General features: G+C 33.9%; 1 protein-coding gene across 3 annotated transcripts in view; it reads right to left on the reverse strand.

Moving 5' to 3' along the window:
* The window catches only part of LOC133327599 (polypyrimidine tract-binding protein 1), a 63,177-nt gene that overhangs the window by 35,779 nt on the left and 5,849 nt on the right, over positions 1–21,549 (reverse strand). The gene's annotated exons all lie outside the window — the stretch shown is intronic.

Here is a 21,549-nt window from a genome sequence, read left to right on the forward strand (position 1 = left end):
TCAATGTTCCACAATAGGCGTGGATTATTTTAAGAAGATTTTTTCAAGGTTCCACAATAGGCGTGGATTATTTTAAGAATATTTTTTCAAGGTTCCACAATAGGCGTGGATTATTTTAAGAATATTTTTTCAAGGTTCCACAATAGGCGTGGATTTTTTTTAGAAGATTTTTCCAGGTTCCACAATAGGCGTGGATTATTTTAAGAATATTTTTTCAAGGTTCCACAATAGGCGTGGATTTTTTTTAGAAGATTTTTCCAGGTTCCACAATAGGCGTAGATTATTTGAAGAATATTTTTTCAAGGTTCCACAATAGGCGTGGATTTTTTTTAGAAGATTTTTCCAGGTTCCACAATTGGCGTGGATTTTTTAAAAAAATACTTTCTTCAAGCTTCCACAATAGACGTGGATTATTTTAAGAATATTTTTTCAAGGTTCCACAATAGGCGTGGATTTTTTAAGAAGATTTTTTAAAGGTTCCACAATAAGTGTGTATTTAAAAAAATATTTTCTTCAAGCTTCCACAATAGACGTGGATTTTTTTAAAAAAATATTTTCTTCAAGCTTCCACAATAGGCTTGGATTATTTTAAGAATATTTTTTCAAACTTCCACAATAGGCGTGGATTGTTTTAAGAATATTTTTGATTTTTTTTTAATTTTGAAATATTTTATATTCCAATGTTTTATTTTTTTTTGTGGAACTTTTTGATCGCCATTTCATGTTTTCGCTATTTTTTTATTTATGTTGATTTTCCCAAAAACCATTTCCTTGTAATGTTTACTTAACAGCTTAATCTACTTTTCCCAGAGATTTCCCAATTTTCCTAGACTACTTCTTTCCGAACAATTTTTTTTTTTGCAAAGGGAATTAAAAAAGAAAATCAGGAATATAACTCTCATCCCTTAAAAAATAAAAAAGGGAACGAACCAAAAAACTTTTTATTTGTTTTGTGTGGTCAAGTTAAAAGAAAGTTTTTTAAGGATTATAAGGGTCCTGTTGATCCACACTCTTTCTCCTTTTCTCAGGGTGCAAAAAGTTTTCTTTGTCTTGGCACCCATGTTTTATTTTTTTCGCCAAATAAAAAAATTTCAAAATTCTGAGACATTCCCTTTGCCAGGAATTCCATAATCTCAGCATGGTACAAAGACAGGCATACACACACACCCACCCACCCCCGCAACAGGAATAGGAAACAAATCAATCACACCTCAATATTGATTTAAAGGAATGCTGGTATCTTCCTATCTAGGAAAACAATCATCATAAGGGAGGGACAGACAGACAGACAGGGTAGGAAGCCAATAAATAAGACATAGCTCAAAAATCATGGCCCTTGATCGGAAAACAATTTAATGGAAAACGGAAGTTAAGTTATTCCCCCCATGCATTGTTGATTTTTCACAGGTGACAATTTGGGCCACGCAACATTTTCGAGGGTGTAGGGGGAAAGGAAAAATGGTGTCACAAACTGTTTAACTTTAAGGTGAACTTGACAGACAGACAGTGAAACCACGTACCACCATCAGTGTTAGGTAAACATTCCATGACACAAACGCCCGCACACACACAGTGACACACATCTAGAATTCAAGCTATGACAAAGTGAACGCATGACGAACATATTACCCAAGCGTGTGATTCCCGTTTTACGCACAGAGACATGGATGGCGCCCAAGCAACCACGAAAAATAAATAAACACTAGAAGAACACAGGGAGACTGACAGACAGACAGGACAAGCCAAGCCAGGCGGCATTCAGCCAGTCAATGTGTGATAAAGGCCACAAAGTCCTTTCTTGAGTGTGGTGAATCGCCCACACACACACAGATAGTCAGCATCGTAGCAATTCAGAGCGATAGAAAAAGTGTCAGTGAGCGAGCAAAGGACGTGATGTGTTTATGTAACAAAAAAAAAATCACTAAACTTTGCTAAAACACACACAGCGACTAACAGACAGTTCGACCAGGCAAATGCTCTACTGGAGAACTTTTCGTGAAATGTTGTTCTTTGTGTTGTACTCTGAAGCAATAATAAAAATTGATTAGAATTGCAAAAGAGATGACAAGAACACCAGCAGCAGCATCAGCAACAACAACAAAAAACGTTGACAACGTTCCATGAGATTGTGTTGTGTGTCGTCGGCGAAAAGATGCTAACAATATTTACCTGTCTTGGCATTTTTTTCTCATTTTTTTTTGTATCATGTCCTTCTTCTTCGTTGGTGGACTATAAATGCATCCGTAAGGATTCATTTCGTTCTACCATATATTTTATGTGTGTGTTTGTGTTGCTGTTCGAACCTGGCAAATTGTTTGGCTACAAACTCAATACGTCCGACCAGTTATGGGTGTGTGTGAGAGTGTATTTTTTGGCGAAATAGAACGCCGAACGCGTAATACAATAAAAATGGATGATTTCATCTTGGGATTCAATTATATTTGCAATGCTTAAAGATGGCGATTTGTGGAATGAAAGGTAAGGAAAAACAAATCGAGAATTTTTGAAATTGCTGGGGAGTAAATTTTGGACAAACAAATTTAATAAAGGACGTGGATGTTGAAAAAATAGGCGTAGATTTTTGAAAAATATATTTTTTCAAGAGTCAATAATGAGAGTGGATTTTTAAGCATCACCAATGCTGAGCTGAGTCGATCTAGACATGTTGTCCGTCCGTCCGTCTGTCCATTTGTAAACACGATACAGGCCACAGTTATGGACCAATTCTCACGAAATTTTGCATATAGGACCGGTTCTGGCCAATGAAGACCCCTATTGTTTCTGGTAAAGATCGGTTAATATTTAGGTAATGAAATATACCAAAAACTTAATTTTTGTCGGTTTTTCAAGTCGCTCCACACGTCGCAATTATGGCCCAAACTTCGCAAATTTTGGAGAAGGATATGGGGTCACAGAATAAGCATGCCTGTTTTGATAAAGATCGGTCAATATTTATCGGGTCAAATGGACCCTGACTTTAGTGTGAAAAATTACAAAATTTATATTCTATAGCGTATATATTTACCCCTGAAGGACATAGACCCGAGAAGTTGCTAGTACATCCAAGAGGAGTGGTTGACCTTTTATTGAAACCAATTATATTGTAGTATGTACTCGGATGTGGGATTTACACGTAAATATTTACAGGTGCTTACGTATTCATGTATTATTTAGTAACCCATTACCACATTAGAGGGCGAAAATATAGCGCGGATTGCTTTGAAATATTCTATGAGGATCCAAGTATGGTAAAGGCCAACGCCTATAATTTTCGGTGATGATCAGATAATAATATTGGGATAAAGTGCACCGAAAACTTATTTTTTGTGTTTTTTCAAGTCTATCTATAGGCCACAATTGAAAACCGAACATTTCAACACAACCCACGGTGAAGGAAATCTGGACAAGCAATTAGAGGGGGCTGTACTGAATACTAATAATAATAATATTTGTTGACATCTGGTGCAAATATCGCGAAGTATTGTCCAAGCTCAGAATGTAGTACCACAGAAAGTTAGATTTCCGTGGAAGTTGTGTAGGGTACCATATGGTCGGCCCCGTCCGACTATACTGCTCCGCTCACTGGTTTAAAAATATTTTAAGATATACTTTTTTAAAAATTCTTTTCATATTATTATTAATTTTATTATTTGTATTTTATATTTCTAAACAAAATCCTCCACCCTATTAAACATCCATGGCTCTCACACGATCCTCATCATATTTTGACACTATTCTCAAATAAATTTACTTTTTACGTAAAACCAAATATTTTCTTTTAGTTGAAAAAAATAAACAACAAAACTTTTTTGTTTCTATTTTATTATCAAAACCCAACTTGTTGCCTTGTTGTAGCTGTCGTTTCTTTGTTTTCTATTATTCCTGTCACTTGGTCGACACGGTGCTGCTTCTTCGTCTTTCTGGTTCATGGTGGTGGTGGTAAATAAACAAACACAAAAGCATAAAACAATCACATTTATGAAACTTTAAATAAAAGCATCCACTTGTCATTGTTTTTTATGCAGGCGGGTTGTTGGTTGTTACCTTCAGATTGGCAGAAGCAAAGCGAGCCCCGACAGAATGGTTGACTGGCTTCTTCTTTGGCTTTGTTGATATTGTAAAGAATACAAATATAGTTTTTGTTGTTGGGGGTAACAATTCCATCAATTTGTTGATGGTGGCGGTTTGGCGCCCGCAATGGATGCCAGTGGAAAATGTGTTGCAGCAGCAGCACCGGCAAACATGTCCTTGTTGCTTTGGCTGTTGCTTCTTCGTTTTCCTTTGCATGTTCACCATTGCTGCTGTTATTGTGGTTGCTGTATTTCATATCTGTTGATGGGATAATGGCAGAAGTACTCTTAAAAGAAACTGAGTAGTGGCATTATTGTTTCACTGCAACCACACACACACACTGACACACTCAGCTAGACTTGCTACCCTTCCATTATTCCTTCCCCTCCCCATCCGAAAAACTTAAGTGTGTATTAAGTTTGCCGCTACTGCTTGTGGTTTATTTAATACTCTTTGCATAAATAACTAGGTTTTTGTTGTTTTTGTTTTCTCTACTTATTTTTATATACAACTGCATTTTTATTCTTCGTCGTCATCATATCGTTTGTTGTACTCCTCATCATCATCGTCATTGTGGAGTTTTGAACAACGTTTTTCCACAAATTTCATTCGTTCATTTATGCCGTTGTTTCGCTTGTCGTTTTTCTTCTTTTTTTGTCAGTTCTTTTTTTTTAATGTTCAGGGATTATCTGTTTTATCCTTACATTTCGTGTTTTTTTTATAAATTTTAAGAAGGATATTTTTTTCGGAGGAAAAAAATATTTTTTTTCGGTGGTTGATATGCCATGTACATCAAGTTGAAAGTTAAAGCAAAACTTTTCAACATTTGGTAAACTTCCACTAAAAAGCTTTTATTGTTGTAATAGTTTTTTGTACAACAAAAATTATTTTTTCAGCATTTTTGATGATTTCGACAACGATTATGATAATGGAGATATGATATTGAAACTAAAAATGCATATTTCTCTATTTTCATCGTTACTAAAAATCCCCAAAAGGATATTTTCATTTCGAAAAGCATATTCCACGGTTTGTTTTGTTGATTCCCTAGCCTCATACCTCCAATTTTTGTTGAGCAAACATTGCTACAAGTTTGTTGCAAAGGGGGGTTTCAATACAACCTGACAAAAAGGACCACCTTTCATTTTGAGAGAAAAAAAAAATATTTCGAAAATAAATTTTTATAAGAAAAATCCCAAGTGTTTTGGCCAAACGTTTTGCCGAGTTTTAAAAAGGAGTTCGGTTGCTGTTTTTCTTCTTTTGACAGTAGGCAACAAATTGGACAGATGATGTGACATTTCCGGTTTTTCTGGAGAAGCTAAAATAGCTTTTAACATTAGTCAATAGCTTCGAAACTATTAAGATAACTATGACATTAAATCTCTTAGGAATTTCTAATATTTCATAGAAAAAACTGGGAAAGGAAAAAATACGTAACCCCAAAGGTGTGGATGTGTGAGGAAATTATGACATATCACACATACATATGTACATTGGAAAGAAAATATAATAATTTTAACAATAAGAAGTGAAAAAGCGGCAGGTACTTGAAATGAAAAGTGGACCTATTTCTCCAACGCGATTATGTAAACCATAATGTGAAACATGTTCCAGACAATTTTGATTTCATCCAACCTGTGCCTATCTTATTATTTCTTCCAAACTTAGTTCAGGTTCGAAGATGTGGACTATCGGTCCACTCCTTCTGATACCTCAAACACAGGGGCTAGGCCTAAATGCAGGTTATAGTTCATGCATAGTTCATCATCGAACCTTACGTTCTAGCTTTATCTCGATATCCTCCGCAGGTTAAATGATTACGACAGACTCTTAGAACCGAACCCAAAACGCGGAACAAATTAGATAACTATTTTAATATAAACAAGGGGGTTATATGTGGAGAAATTTGGTACCTATTAAGAACTCAAAATACTAAATTACAGCCAATTCGGTGTAAAAATTAGGAGCTGCCGCTATATGGGAGCTACCAGAAAAAGTGGACCTATACTCATAATTTTTTGTGGAGACATTTAGTACGCAATAAGAACGCAACGTACCAAATTTCATTTCGGTTGAAAAACACGGTCAAGAACCCCAAAATACCGAAAATTGGGGGGTACCCTTATATGGGAGCTATGCCTAAACGTGGACCGATATATCCCATCTTCGAACTGGACCTGCCTGCAGACAATCTCAGTTCCTTCAGAAGATAGCGTGATTACAACAGACGGACGGACATGGCTAGATCGTCTTAGAATTTTACCCTGATCAAGAATATATATACTTTATAGGGTCGGAGTGAATATTTCGATGTGTTACAAACGGAATGACAAAATTAATATACCCTCCATACTATGGTGGAGGGTATAAAAAAGAGATGAAAACATTGAATATATATATTAAAAATATTTTTTTCAAGGGTATACGTTCAGGGGTCATGATTTTTTAAAAATTATTTTTCAAGTGCCCAAAATTGGGATGGATTTTTAAGAAAAAATTCATAAGCCTTGAATTTAATTAGGGACTTTAATTAAAATAGATTAAAATTTTTGCAAATGCTTTTTCAAAGACTATGGATTTGTTTTTTAAGTCCACACCAGCGCATCATGTGTTTTATTTTCATTTTTTCTATTTTTTTTAGGCTCCTGAGTACTATCGTGTATTGAATTAGCCTCTCACTATATCCTCAACCAGGACCCTATACTGCGGCATTATATAAATTTTCATATCCTCAGCTATGATCCCATGTTTCCTTTGATGAAATCCATTTCAAAACCTTTGAAGTCGATTTAAAGAATTCCGTCGGTCTGTCTAACTGGTTAATCGGCTAATAAATAGAAGTTTTTCTTAAGAACGACTAATATTATAACATCACTTTAGTTTTTACCTCATTTTTTCAAATTTTCCTTCTTATCATAAAGTCTATAAAACATAACTTAAAGTAATATTCTCACAAAAAATTTCTTTCAAACTATTAACTATAATCAATAAATAATCTCTTAAATTCAAAAACCTTTTTCCCTTCGACCACCTGCTCTAAAATGAAACATTCCCCAACAGATTTGTTTGTCCTTAAGCAAATTACCAAAAAATTTCCATATAACTATTAAATAAATTATCTGATTTCCATTTTTGCCATCCTAAACTAAATAAAATAGGTTAAGATACGAACAAACACACAATCACACACACACACTCACACATATTGCGGCACATATTGATATTTCCTAAACATGATTATCTATTATTGGTTATTTATTTACTACCACAAAGCAACAGAGTAAAGCAACAAATTCCCACAAACGTACACATGCACACACACATACATGGCCAAATAGAATATTAGCATAATACATTGATGTGGTGGTGGTGGTGGCCATGGATTTTTGGTTTTGAGTCTATGGGAATGATGATATAAGGATGCCATGTGGTTAGAGTGTGTGGATGGATTGGGTGGGTATGTTGGTTGGTTGGTATTTGTGTGGAGTATTTACCACTTGAATTCCTAGACAAACGCTCGGCCGCACACACAAACACACTCGAACTCATACCTAGATGATAAAAATGTAATTGAAATCCATTTGCTCACGTCATCCAGAAATCTCGTGATATTTGTGGAAGCGTGCGTGCGTGAGGGGGATCAACAATATCATCATCATCATGTGAAGTCAAAAAGCAAAAAAACACAACACGTAGCCATAAGTATAACCAACAAAACCTCTGAGGTTCAAACACACACAGACTCACAGAAAAATATTCCCATCTCCCCACCAAAATAAATGCGAAAAGAAAGCAACATCTATGAATGTAAAAAATAGGGAACCCCCCAACCTTCACATAGGAAATAGAAGAAGCAGCAACAACACCAACAATCCTCTTCTATTGAAAGTCAAAACGTAAAAAGGAATTGTATACATATATAAATAAATATTTGTACACACACTTACAATAATATTAGCGTTTATTATTTTGCCAGGAAGAAGAATAGAAATGGCAACAAAGAAAGGAGAAATTCCCTCACACACATGAGGACACACACACACTGAGAGACTACACAATTGTTGAAACAACAAAAACAAATTGTGTGAAGCAATGCGGTGTGCGCAACAATTGTTGGCAACAGGGACGTACGCACGGGGGCGGCCCGGGGGGCCCGGGTCCCCCCCGAAATGAATTTTTTTCACAGAAAATTTATGTTCGCAGCAGCGAATTTTTCCATTTTGTACTACCGGGCCCCCCCGAAATGAAATCCTGAGTACGTTGCTGGTTGGCAACAACAAAAAATCCACACGACGAAGACGATGGTTGCGGCGACGCCGACGTCAACAACAACAACGTCGTATGAATGTCATTTTATACAGCCAATCTAACAGCAAAACAAAGCATATTCGAAATGAAAGTATAAAAGTCACAATGAATATTGCCACTTGTGGTGCTAGAAAAAAAGGTAAGCAAGAAAAAAAAGAAAACAATAATATAAATAAGAAGGGAGGGGGTGGGGGTAGAAAAAATCACTACCACCCTTGGGAAGCAGGGTGTAATAAGTTACAGTAAAATAAATTGAATGATTTATTCATATTCATAGATTTGTGATTTTCTTCATTTGTTTACACAGTTGCAGAAAAAAAATCGAACATTGAAATTGTCATAAATTAAAGGGAGGTGATAGGAAATATTCATAAGGAAGCAGATTGTGAGAAAGTTACAAAAGAAAGTAAATAATTTATGTTATAGAAAATCTATATTTGTGGGACGATAAATATTTTAATTTAAATTTAAAGAATATTTTAATTCTAATAAAAAATATTCACAGTACCAGCGCCTGGATTTTCAAGAATAATTAAACAACAAATCAAGGCTGATAGGCAATTATTGTTTCGAATAATTAAAATGAAAATGTTAAGATTGCCAATACAAAAACTTTTTCAAGGGCTCAATAAGGCTTGGGGTAAAAAAAAAATATTTTTTTCGATGTTTAAAAATAGACGGATTTTTGTATAGAATATCTTTTCAAGGTCTAAACATTGAGGGATTTCTCAAATAATATTTTTAGAGGGTTCAAGGCTCAACAAGGCTTGGAGTTTAAACAAATATTTTTATCGAGGTTTAGACGGATTTTTGTATAGAATATCTTTCAAGGTCTAAACCTAAAGGGATTTCTCAAAAAATATTTTTTAAGGACTCAATTAAGTGTGGATGTTTTAAATAATATTTTTGCTAGGACTGTCACAAGTGTGTCAATTTAAAAGCATATTTTTTCAAGGGCAAAAAGGCGTGAATTTTTAAGACGCGGATTTTATAAAGAATATTAGTTAAGGTCTTAATAAGGCAGGGGATATTGTAAAGAAAAAAATTTTAAGGATTTTAAAGAGGCATGTATTTAAAAAATACGTTTAAGGCCTCAATAAGGCGGGGATATTGTAAAAAATGATTTTTGAGGTTAATTAAGGGCTCAACATGGCGTGAAATTTAAAAAAAATGCAAGGGCTCAGTAAAGCGTTGATTGTTTAAAAGAGTAGGAGAAGACTTAGGCGTTGATTATTTAAGGAAGACTGTGGATTAATTATGGAAGGCTTCTTTTAAAGGGGTCACTAAGGTGTGGATTATCTGAAGAAGGCTTCTAGATTCCTAAAAAAATATTTAAGGGTTCAAGTAAGCGTGGATTATTTAAAGAAGGCTTGTAGATTCTTAAAAATATTAAAGGGATGAAGTAAACGTGGATTATTTAAAGAAGGCTTCTTGATTCCTAAAAAAATATTTAAGGGTTCAAGTAAGCGTGGATTATTTAAAGAAGGCTTTTAGATTCTTAAAAATATTTAAGGGATCAAGTAAGCGTGGATTATTTAAGGAAGGCTTCTAGATTCTTAAAAAAATATTTGAGGGTTCAAGTAAGCGTGGATTATTTAAAGATTACTATTTTCAAGGGCTCAACAGGGCGTGTTTTTTAATGCCTTTTTAAAGCCTCAATTATATTATATAAATAATACTTCTTTTAAGGGCTCAACAGAGTGTAGATATAAAAAAGTGAATTTTTTACAGAAGATTGTTTTCAAGGGCTCAACATCACGTGGTTTTTTACATGATATGATTTTTTTCAAGAAGGACTTTTTCAAAGGCACAACAAGGCGTGGCTTTTTTTAAAAAAGAATTTTCCCAATGACAAAATTTAGATTTAAAGAGGCCTTTTTTCAATTACTCAACAAGACTTGGCTTTTGTCAAGAGCGTGGATTGTTTAAAAAACGCCTTTTTCCAAGGGCTCAATATGGCGTGTATTTTTAAAGAAGACATTTCTTTCGAAGAAGAAAGAACCGAGTTTTTAAATTTGTAATCGGATATTCTTAAAATAACTTACGTGTAGTATAAGGAAAGGCCTATTATCGGTATTTATACTCTTCAGGTATAATGGTACATGGTATTATGTCTTTGTGCATATGTTTGTAACAGGCAAACGGAAACGAGATAGACACATGGTTCCTTTTGAGAATATGCATAGAATCACTTTCTAAGTCGATTTATGCATGTCCGTCCGTCTGTCTGTCCATGTAAAATTGTAAACAAAGTAAATGTCGCATTTTAGATTCGAATTGGATGAAATTTGCCACAGCTCATTTATTTGGCCCAAGGACGAACCCTATTGAAATTGGGCAAAATCGATGTGTGTTAAGTTTCGTGAAAATCGGTTCAGATTTAGATATAATTCCCATATATTTTTTCGTCCGATTTTAGGCAAATGGTGCTCCAAAGTCCCTATATATCCTTCGATTTGCACGAAATTTGGCATAACGTACTGAATTAAGTCTAGAACGATGTTTTAAATTTCGTACAAATCGGTTCAGATTTAGGTATAGGACCCATATATATTTTCGTCCGATTTTAGGTAAATGGCACACCCTTATATATCCTTCGATTTGTACGAAATTTGGCATAGCTTACTGAATTAAGTCTAGAGTGATGTGTGTTAAGTTTCGTGAAAATCGGTTCAGATTTAGATATAGCTTCAATATATTTTTTCGTCCGATTTTAGGTAAATGGTGCACCAAAGTCCTTATATATCCTTCGATTTGCACGAAATTTGACATAGCTTACTGAATTAAGTCTAGAGTGATGTGTGTAAAGTTTCGTGAAAATCGGTTCAGATTTAGATATAATTCCCATATATTTTTTCGTCCGATTTTACATAAATGGTGCTTCAAACTCCTAATGTTTGTCCGAGTAACACGAAATTTTGCACAACGAAATTGGTGCAGATGTAGCCATAACTTCCATATGTATTTCGAACTGATGTCTGATTGAGATTAAATTTTTAACAGTGTGACGTACAGAATATCGTGTATCAATTTTGCTATACATCGTTTTCCATAAATTTGTCCCATGGTATGCAGACGATTCTAAATCTGCCCGAATGAAATTAAAATTAGCATAAGTTGCAGAAAGGCAAGAAAAATTATCACACTATATCTATGAGATTTAATCTATGGCAAAAGGTTTCCTTCTGGGGTTTATATGTACTATTAGAGGTCTTTCAAACGGGAGATAACGATTAGAGAGTCTATGTTTATTTTCCATTTAGGAGGATTTATAAATGCAAATATTTATTTAATTTTAAAAAGTTATTACACCAATTTAAATTAATCACTACGATAATGCAGTGATACGTATGAGTGATGTATCAATTATACGCCATGGACTTGGTTTGGGATGGCGTGTGAGCAACATGTGAAGTATACGACAGATTGTATAACATAATTAATTTCAAATTATTGAAAGTCAGAACAAAATTTGAAATAAATCACATTGGATCTTATAAATAGTTTAAAATAAAAAATAATAATTTAAAATAACTTGATATCGAATTAGAATTATTTAAATAAAGACTAAGTTTTTAAAAGGTAGTTTGTCGACTTTGGAGCAATTTGCATTTTTAAAATATATTTCGTCTTGTAATTAATTTTTTCAGTTGAGGCTAGGACCGATATTTCTTTGAGTAACAAACTATTGGGGGAGTCAGAAACTAAGCATACATGTGTAGGGTAAGAAAAAATTTATTCCCTCTCTTAAATGTCTTTTATTTTTGTACTTGTCTACACCTATTGCTAATACCTACTTTCATCGTTTCAAATCCGCACAATCATCCCCATATAAATCTATAAAATCATGCTCGTTAGAAGAAAAGGAAAATATCAGAAGTCATTGACGTTTCCAAAGAAGAAGAAGAAAAAAACCAAACAACAAACAAAATCCAACGACTAATAGCTTCCAGCTATAACCACGAATTATTGTACAGATGTAGCTAATATATCAATGTAAATCCCATTTTATTTCATCACACACACACACAAACTCACACATACACAAAAACACATATAAGCAGCACTTTCATGTGAAATCAGCTTGTTGATTTTTCTATTTGGGTTATTTGTTTTTGTTTTATTATTATTTTTTCGTTGTTGGTTTGTTGTTTGTTTTTTGCTTATATTATTTTATCCTTAAAACAACAACAAGAACAACAACATGTTGTTGTATATAGCATGTAATCTAAGAAATGGACAAGAATGTGTCTAGGCAGCAAAAGTTGTTATTGCAAGGAGTCGGGAGTGGCGAGGAATGGAAGGAAGGTCACAAAAATTACTTTGCTTTTGGCAAGACAGCTAAAATCTTTTTGTTGTATTTTGTGGCTTAACTGCTTTTGTCGGAGTTTCAGAGCTTGACTGGTTGGCTGAATGGCTGGCATTAGATTGAAATAAAGCAGAAAATTAAATAAACACAAAATTGTGTTAAGTCAAAGGATAACATCATTAGCGTGCACACACACGAATCACAGAGAGAGACACACACGTTGCTCACACACACATACACACCATGTAGATAAACAAACAAACAATCTTTAATACAAATTCCACACAGATAAAATGGTAAGCAAACACACACACACACCTATCTGAGTTTCATAGAAACTCCAAATTAACTCACACACATACTCAGAGATAGCTAGCTCAGCTCTATGTATGGCACAGTACTATGCCAACCAAATATTTCATACTGTCTAGTCACAAGAAGGAAGCCAACGTTAAGGACACTTTGTGTGATATATTTAGTATTTTGCACCTATATGTCTATGCCAACACAATTTCACACAAGGATATAATAAACCACATGTAAGTATGTATGTATGTAAGAAACTTATAAATCCATTTGTTGCTCTTCTGTTGTCCTTTAGGCCTTTAACAAGCAACAGCTGTCATTTCACTGATGTTTGAATGCCAATCTTTCACGATTTATAAACGTTTGAATGTATGTGTGTGAAAATACATTTGTTGTGTGTGTGTGCAAACTGTCATCGAATTGTTTTTAGATTGATTTTGATGGCAACAATTCCTGTTCACCACTCATCACCCACCCATAGAAATGTGTTAATCCTTTAGTTGATTAACAAAGTTTCGTTACGATTTAAATGTGTTTAGGATTTGTCACATTTCAGTTTTGTATTAAATGTTATTTTTTGTATTAACTTAGGTGTGTGTAGGTGTTTTTTGTACGATGTATGTGTGTGTCTCGTTATATCACTTTGTTTGATGATTTGTATTGAAAGCTCAGAGATTTAATACAATTTATTGTTTGATTGAATTAGTGTGTGTGTATCGATGTGTAGGTGTGTGTTCGATTTGTGGTAATATAAAAAACTTTGTTATTTAACAAATTAAGAGGATTGTCGACATTTTTTTGTTGGCGTGTTTCTCATTTGACATGTTGAAAACTATTTCCGAATGTTATTATTATTTTCTATTTCGAGGTGGGGAAGGATTTAATTTTATTTATATATAAATAAATAAAAATTTTGTTATTTAATTTTAAAAAAGTTATTTGATTTGATTTACACCAATTTCAATTAATCAACGTGGCAATACACTGATACGTATGAGTGATGTACAATTATACACCACGAATTCGGTTTGGGATGGCGTATGAGCAACATATGAAGTATACGCTGACATGACCATTGTACCCAAATTAATATTTTTTGAGCTTAAATGTATTAAAAAAGTATTTTTTTCGAAAACTAGGAGAGCATGAATTTTTTGAATAAATATTTTTGGAAGACTAATATAGGTTAGTTTTTTAAAGAATATTTTTCTAGAGGATTTGTTGTAGTAGAGCGTGGAATTTTTCAATATTAATTTTTCGAAGACTTATAATTTAATTTAAAAAATAAAAATGTAATTTTTAAGCGTTGATTTGTTTTTAAATATTATTTTTTTCGAGGACTAGTAGAGGTTCGATTTTTTTAAATCGTAGACTAGAACAATGCAAATTTTTTATATAAAATTTTGTTTTCGAGACCTTATATTTTTCTCTTTCGAGATCTAGTAAAGCACAACAACAAATATATTTTTTGAAGATTAGAAGAGCATGAATTTTCAAAAATATTTTGTCGAGGACTTCACAAATGTCATACGATCGAATTTTGTAGTCAACTTTGGAGCTTACGTTTTAAAAAGTTCTGTAAACATATGTCCTTGGCACGGAAATGATTCGGATCAACAAATATATTTTTTGAAGACTAGAAGAGCTTGAATTTTCAAATATTGTTTTTCCGAAGACTTCACAAATGACATATGATCGTATTTTGCAGTCAGATTTAGAGCTTAAGTTTTAAGAAGTTCTATAAAAACGTGTCCTTGACACGGAAATTATTCAGATCCCCAAGAAAAATCATCTCGAGAACTATTTCCACATAATTTTCGATAAGGTATTGATCTAGACAAAGTTTTCTATCAAGAAGTAACTATGTTATCTCCCGAATATTGGCCACGTAGACCTGATTTGATTTAACCCCCGATTGGAGCTATCCCATAATCCCAGTTTCGGTCCATTCAAGAACTCAAAATTAGATTTGGAGGATTTAGGACAACCAATTGAAAATTTCATGAAATCCGACAATTTATCACAAAAAATAAGTTGACTATGGTTTAAGCTTTAAAATATTTCTTATTTAGGGATCTGCTCTGCTTGTTCAGCTGTCATCTAGCCCATGTCCGACACGGATCGCCGTTCAAGGAATTTACATGCTCTTCAAATTTCCATTTATTATACCCTACACAACTATGGTGTCAGCGTATTATAGCTTTGTGCAGCCCCAAGAGTTTGTAACGCCGCGAAATATTGGTCCTAGAACCACCTTTAAGTATACCGATCGTCATAACTCGACTAGCTGAGTCGATCTAGACATGTGTCCGTCCGTCCGTCTATCTATTATAATTTTCAAACACGATACAGCCACAGTTATGGATCAATCTTCACGAAATGTTGCATTTAGGACCGGTTCTGGCCAATGAAGACCCCTATTGTTTTTGGTAAAGATCGATTAATATTTAGCGGATGAAATGGACCAAAAACATTATATTTTCTGATTTTGTGGTCGGCCAAGAGGCCGCAGTTATGGCCCAAACATCGCGAAATTTTACATGGAAAAGGGGATCGGACCAAAGAATAAGTATGCCTGTTTTGATAAAGATCGGTCAATATTTAGCGGGTCAAATTGCATGTTTTGATAAAGATCGGTCAATATTTAGCGGGTCAAATTGACCCTGACTTTTGTGTGAAAAATTACAAAATTTGTATTCTATAGTGTATAGATTTACCCCTAACAGACATAGACTCGAGAAGTTTATAGTATATCCAAGAGGAGTGTTTTTGGCCTTTAAACCTGATGTCAATTATATTGTCGTATGTAATCGGATGTGGGAGTTACACTTAAATATTTAAAGGCGATTACGTATTAATATATTATTAAGTTACCCATTACCACACTGGAGGACGGAAATATAGCGCTGATCGCTTTGAAATGTGAGGTTCCAGTTATGGTCAAGAACGACGCCTATAATTTTCGGTGATGATCAGATATTAATTTTGGAATGAAGAGGACCGAAAACTTAATTTTTTGTTTTTTTGGGTCGATCTATAGGCCACAATTATAAGCCAACAATCACAACACAATCCACGGTGAAGGGAACCAGGACCATTAATTAGAAGGGTCAATAGGGTGAAGATATCGCGAAATATTGCGCAGAATGTAGAACCACACAAACTTAGATTTTCGTGGAAGTTGTGTAGGGTATCACATGGTCGGCCCCATCCGACTATACTGCTCCGCTCACTGATTTTGTTTTTTTTTATTTGTATTTATTAGACCACGGGGCGTATACTCCATAATATTCCACATACGTACCCCCCTTATTAAAAAATATCAAAATTCCCAATATTGCTAAAAAGTGAATAAATAAAATTCAAATTCCCAAAACAATTTGTTTCCTCTACAAAAATAATAAAAAATCGAAAATCCTTAAGGAATTTGTTTTTGTTTCCTCGGAACACAGTGCTGCTGCATCCATCAAACGAAACCTCAACGCTCAAATCATCAGTTACCCATCTGTTTAAATTCAAAGTGACTGATTGCACGACGGGAAACATACACACAAGTCACGATGATGCCATTCATGGCTTGATACTTTTAGCTAGCTAGCTACCTAGCTGGATCATGTGATTATAATAAAAATGGAAAATAAAATAAATAAAAAACACTAAAAAAAGGAAAAAATCGAAACGAAGAAACAATTCTTCTTTCAAATGCTGCAGAAGAAAAAAAACTACGACGCGTGAATGTAAGAAAAAATAATAACAACAACAACAATGTAAACAGAATAAAAAGCATATATGCGGCTGTCAGTAGTACAGAGACGCATTCACACAAAGACGCAACCACTCACACACATACATATACACTCTATGACACATTGGCTGACATTTTGTGTGTCTGGTGTTAAGCCAAAGGAAGGAATGAGTGCAACACAACAAAAGAAGTTGCGGTGATGTGTGATGGTGATCATGTTGTTACACTTACACAAATAAATGCTTAAAGGACCACACACATATATTCACACACCTATGCACGTGGATGCCTCAGTATGTGTGTGAGTAAAAATCCTAATACAACAACAAATAGTTGAAATAACAATTGAAAACTGAAATGTAACAAGTCTTAATGTGTCAAAATAAAAATAACAAGAAAACACAAACATACACACACCACCACAAATACTCGCACATATGAATAAACATCACAAAGGATAACAGGTTTTTCTGTGTGACTGCGTGTTAGAGTGTGTTTGTGTCAAATAAAGGAAATACACAGCATATGAATGTGGTCGCTGCTATTCGGGACGGGATTCCAAGAAATTGTAAGGCTGTGTGGAGGAGGAGGAGAATGAGCACAGCCAAACAAAAGGATTTAATGCATATGCTACTTTAATGTTCGTGTACACACGACGTGTGTATTGTTTGGCGAGCGGGGCATGGATGACATACACAACAACCATCAGCAAGATGAAGAAGATGACTGTTGTATGTCATCCCTATCTTATTAGAAGTCCTAGAAGAAGATGAAGGTCTTTTGAGGATATTATTGTGGTAGAGGAAAAAGAAAACGACAACAACAACAAACGTAGAAAAAATGAAAACCACAAAGTAGCGGCAGCAGTAGCATCAACAGCAATATATTGTGGTAATTTTGATGTATTACCTGTGGTACACTTTTTTTAAAGCGAAAAGAGTGGGGAGAGACAAGTGGTATTTTTCGGAAAGTGTGGATGGAGACGACCATGTGTGATTCTCGTGTCTTATCACGGTAATCAGTTATGTCCTTTTGATTTTCTCTATATATAGTTTGATGATGGTGGTGTTAAAATTCTTTTTTGCTGTGGTTTCTTAGGAAATTAATGTGGGTGTGTGTGCGTTTCTTTGAACGTATGGCTTATTACTTAATGCTGGATGGATAGATAAGGCTTCAAAAGGATCAAACGTAGATAAATGATGCGATAGATGATTTGATAAATATGATTATAATTAGTTCGAAAGTAAGGAAATATAAGTTGAGCGAGGAAATTGTTTAATAATCATTTACTAAATTTATAGTGGAAGTAGTTAAATTAATGAGCGATTATAATGAGAAGTTAATGGTGGCGTATGATGAATATGCCAGTTATAAGACTCCTGTAAATGTTTGCTTATAATGAATAAATATCAATTATACGACACCTTAAATATTTTTAAATTAATTTACGATTTTTTGTGGGACATTTTTTGAAATTTTTTTTAGCAACATAAATTGTTCGTAGAACTGGTAGTGGAATTAGTTAAACAATGTAGGAACTGTAATGGGAAGTTAATTGTGGCGTATGATAAATACGACAACCATAAGGACCTTCTCAATATTGGCGTATTATGATTAATATGTCATACGGCACCTTCAATACTTTGAAAGTAATTTATATATTTATGAAGCAACGGGATATAATTATCCTTTTTCAATTTTATACGAAATAACGAAGATTATGTAATAGTTTCTTTATTCAGCACCTGGTGGCGTATGATGAATATATCACTCATAAGACCCCTACATAATGGCGTACGATGAATATATTAATCATACGAACCGATAAATAATTTTCTAATTTGAATATAACATTTTATTTTGGGACATATAATGAATATTCATCGACATAATGGGCCGAACATTGAGAGCGGTAACAGCCACCTTTGAACAAATTGAGAAGGAGTCTGCCAAAGTGGGTCTGGCAGTAAACGGCGAGAAGACCAAGCTGGTATGGTATCAACGCGCAAGACGTCCAGTAGACTCGGACCAACTGTGGAACATTAGAACTACAGGTTCGAGGTAGTCAACGATTTTATATACCTTGGTAAACAAAACGAATGACATCAGTTTTGAAATTCGGAGAAGGATAGTAATGGCCAACCGATGCTACTTTGATCTGAGCAAACAACTCAAAAGCAAGGCCACCTCCCGCCAGACCAACCTCACACTCTACAAAACGCTGATACTACCCGTGCTGTTATACGGATCTGAAGCATGGATACTTACGCAAGCAGATGAACAGCGCTTGGAGTGTTTGAGTGAAAAATTCTCCGAAAGATCTATGGGCCATCGACTCGGACATCGACATTGTTAGACGTATTGAGCTGCAGCGACTACGTTGGCTAGGCCATGTTGTGAGAATGGATGAAGATGCCCCAGCCCAGAAGGCATATAAAAGTGTACCAGCTGATAGCTCACGCCGAAGGGGAAGTCCAAGAATACGTTGGAAAGATCAAGTCGAAGACAATATCGCCGAAAATGGTCATTCAAATTGGAAAAACTGCGCAAAAGACCAACGCGCCTGGAAATCTTTTCTAAGCTCGGCTTTTGGAACATAGGTTCTATTACAAGTCAGCTAAGTAAAGTAAAGTATAATGAATATTCCATGAAACTAGGATATATTTTAATTTTTATTCCCTCCAATCTCAGTTTTAAATATTCGTCGGGAACCTAAAAAATATTTTTGGAGCAGAAGTAAAGTTTTATGTCGACAGTCCACCCGTTAAAATCGCAACAGAATCCACAATACGTCCTTAGTATTGCATTTAACATTTTGCATATGTATTCAACAGAACACTTAGGTAAAACTCTCTAATAATATTTTAGCCCTATATTGGGTATGTTGATAATCCTATCCGTACATTCCACACTATGTGCCTATAAATAGGTATTTGAAGTTCTCTGAGCATGAAATTTTCCCCTCAGAAATATTTCAGTATGGAACCGCGTTTTGAATGAGGATTCCCCCGCTTGTTAGGTTTTATTTCAAATATGGTTAGCAAGGTCTACGTTTTATTTTTCTATCGAAGTGGCTGCAATTTTGTTGGCAGAACCTGTAATTTGGTATAAGATAATATTGGTCTTTGGAGAAAATCAGGTTTAGAAAATGTGGAGTTAGTTTGGACATATTGGATTTTTTTAAAAAAAAGTTAATGGCTATTTTTTAAATTTATATTTGGAAGTGTATTAAAGTGGCAAAATGCTTAAATGTCACTTCGGATTCGTAATTCAAATTTTGATTTATTATATTTGATTGAAATAATTTGAAACAAATCTCCATTTTTCACTAAAATTCTGATAAATTTTAAGCATCCTGTACATAGGGTAGTATACATACTGACAATACTTATACGCACTATTGCACGGATAAATAAAATAAACGTTAGGCTGCCTTCGATTTAGTTTGAATTATAAATTATAGGAGTTGAATAGAAAAAATAACGACTGTGAGTATTTTAACTCCTTGACACATATAATTTTGAGGGACTAGAAACTGAGACTATTTTGGAAATGACTATTTTTGAGGTATTTTTTTTTAAATTATTGTTGGAAGCGCTTTAAAGTGGGAATATTTTTGAATAACTATTAGATTGAATATATTTCTAAAAACTAATATTTGAACGTAACTTAGGGTTCACAATTAAAATTTTGATTTATTATACAATTTTAATTAAAATTAGATTGAATTTTAAGCAATAGGTACACTGGTTCGTATACATTCTAACACTAATGATACGCACTATGGTACCAATAAATTAAATAAATTTTACTTTGCTTTTTATTTAAGGAATATTTTAAATAAATGATTGGAGTTTTGATTAAAAACAATATAGGGACTGCCAAAGTGTGAATATTTTGACTCTTTGAAATAGTTTTGCCATTGAGATTTTCCAAATAGTTCAATAACACGGAGATGGTTTACATATTTATTTCTTCTATAGACCCTTCTTGACAAAATCGCAGATTTCCTGAAAATCAAAGCTTTTGATTTGTCCATAAATTCAATGCCTTCAGCGATAATTACAAAGACAATTTAGAACTACCTGTGCATAGTGTGGTATACGTACTGGCAATAGTTATACGCACTCTAGCACCGAGAAATAAAATATAATTTGATTTTATGTAAGCTAGATTCTCAAAAGTACATGTTATGCTATTAACTTCCTATGCACCTAATAGTTAAATAACTACGATTGAATTGCAGAAAAATCGTGCATTTTGTACATTTCTTCCTTGAGTGAAATTTTGTACATAGGATCGTCTACATACTAACTCGAATTATACGCACTATGATACCAAGAATTAAAATAAACTTCAAATAGCTTCTAAATAACTATGAGAAATATTTTTAAAAATATATATGGGGAATTTGATTTAAAAAGGATTTTGTCCCTTTAAACCAGTTTTGTCAGTATGGTTTTGCAAATATTTCAATGATATCGAATAATGGATAGTATTTAAATATTTATTCTATAGATTATTCTAGTAAAAATGTAGATGTTCTGTAAACGAGTATCCTTGATTTCAGACTTTATCCCCAGTTTTAATTAAATAAGTTTTAACTACCTGTACATAGGTTCGAATAAATACTAACAATAGTCATACGCACTCTGATACCGAGATATAAAAAATAGCATTATTTTAGTTTTAAGAATATATTGAGAAGCTTGCACATGACAATATCATGACTGCAAAAGTGTGAGTATTTAAAAACTTTTTTAGCTTCCTTTTTACTCTTTGAAATTGCCAAAAATGCAGATTTTCAATC

The sequence above is a fragment of the Musca vetustissima genome, unplaced genomic scaffold, assembly GCF_032173495.1.
Source record: "Musca vetustissima isolate MV318-11 ecotype Yass unplaced genomic scaffold, APGP_CSIRO_Mvet_v1 utg8537, whole genome shotgun sequence".
Lineage (NCBI taxonomy): Eukaryota > Metazoa > Arthropoda > Insecta > Diptera > Muscidae > Musca > Musca vetustissima.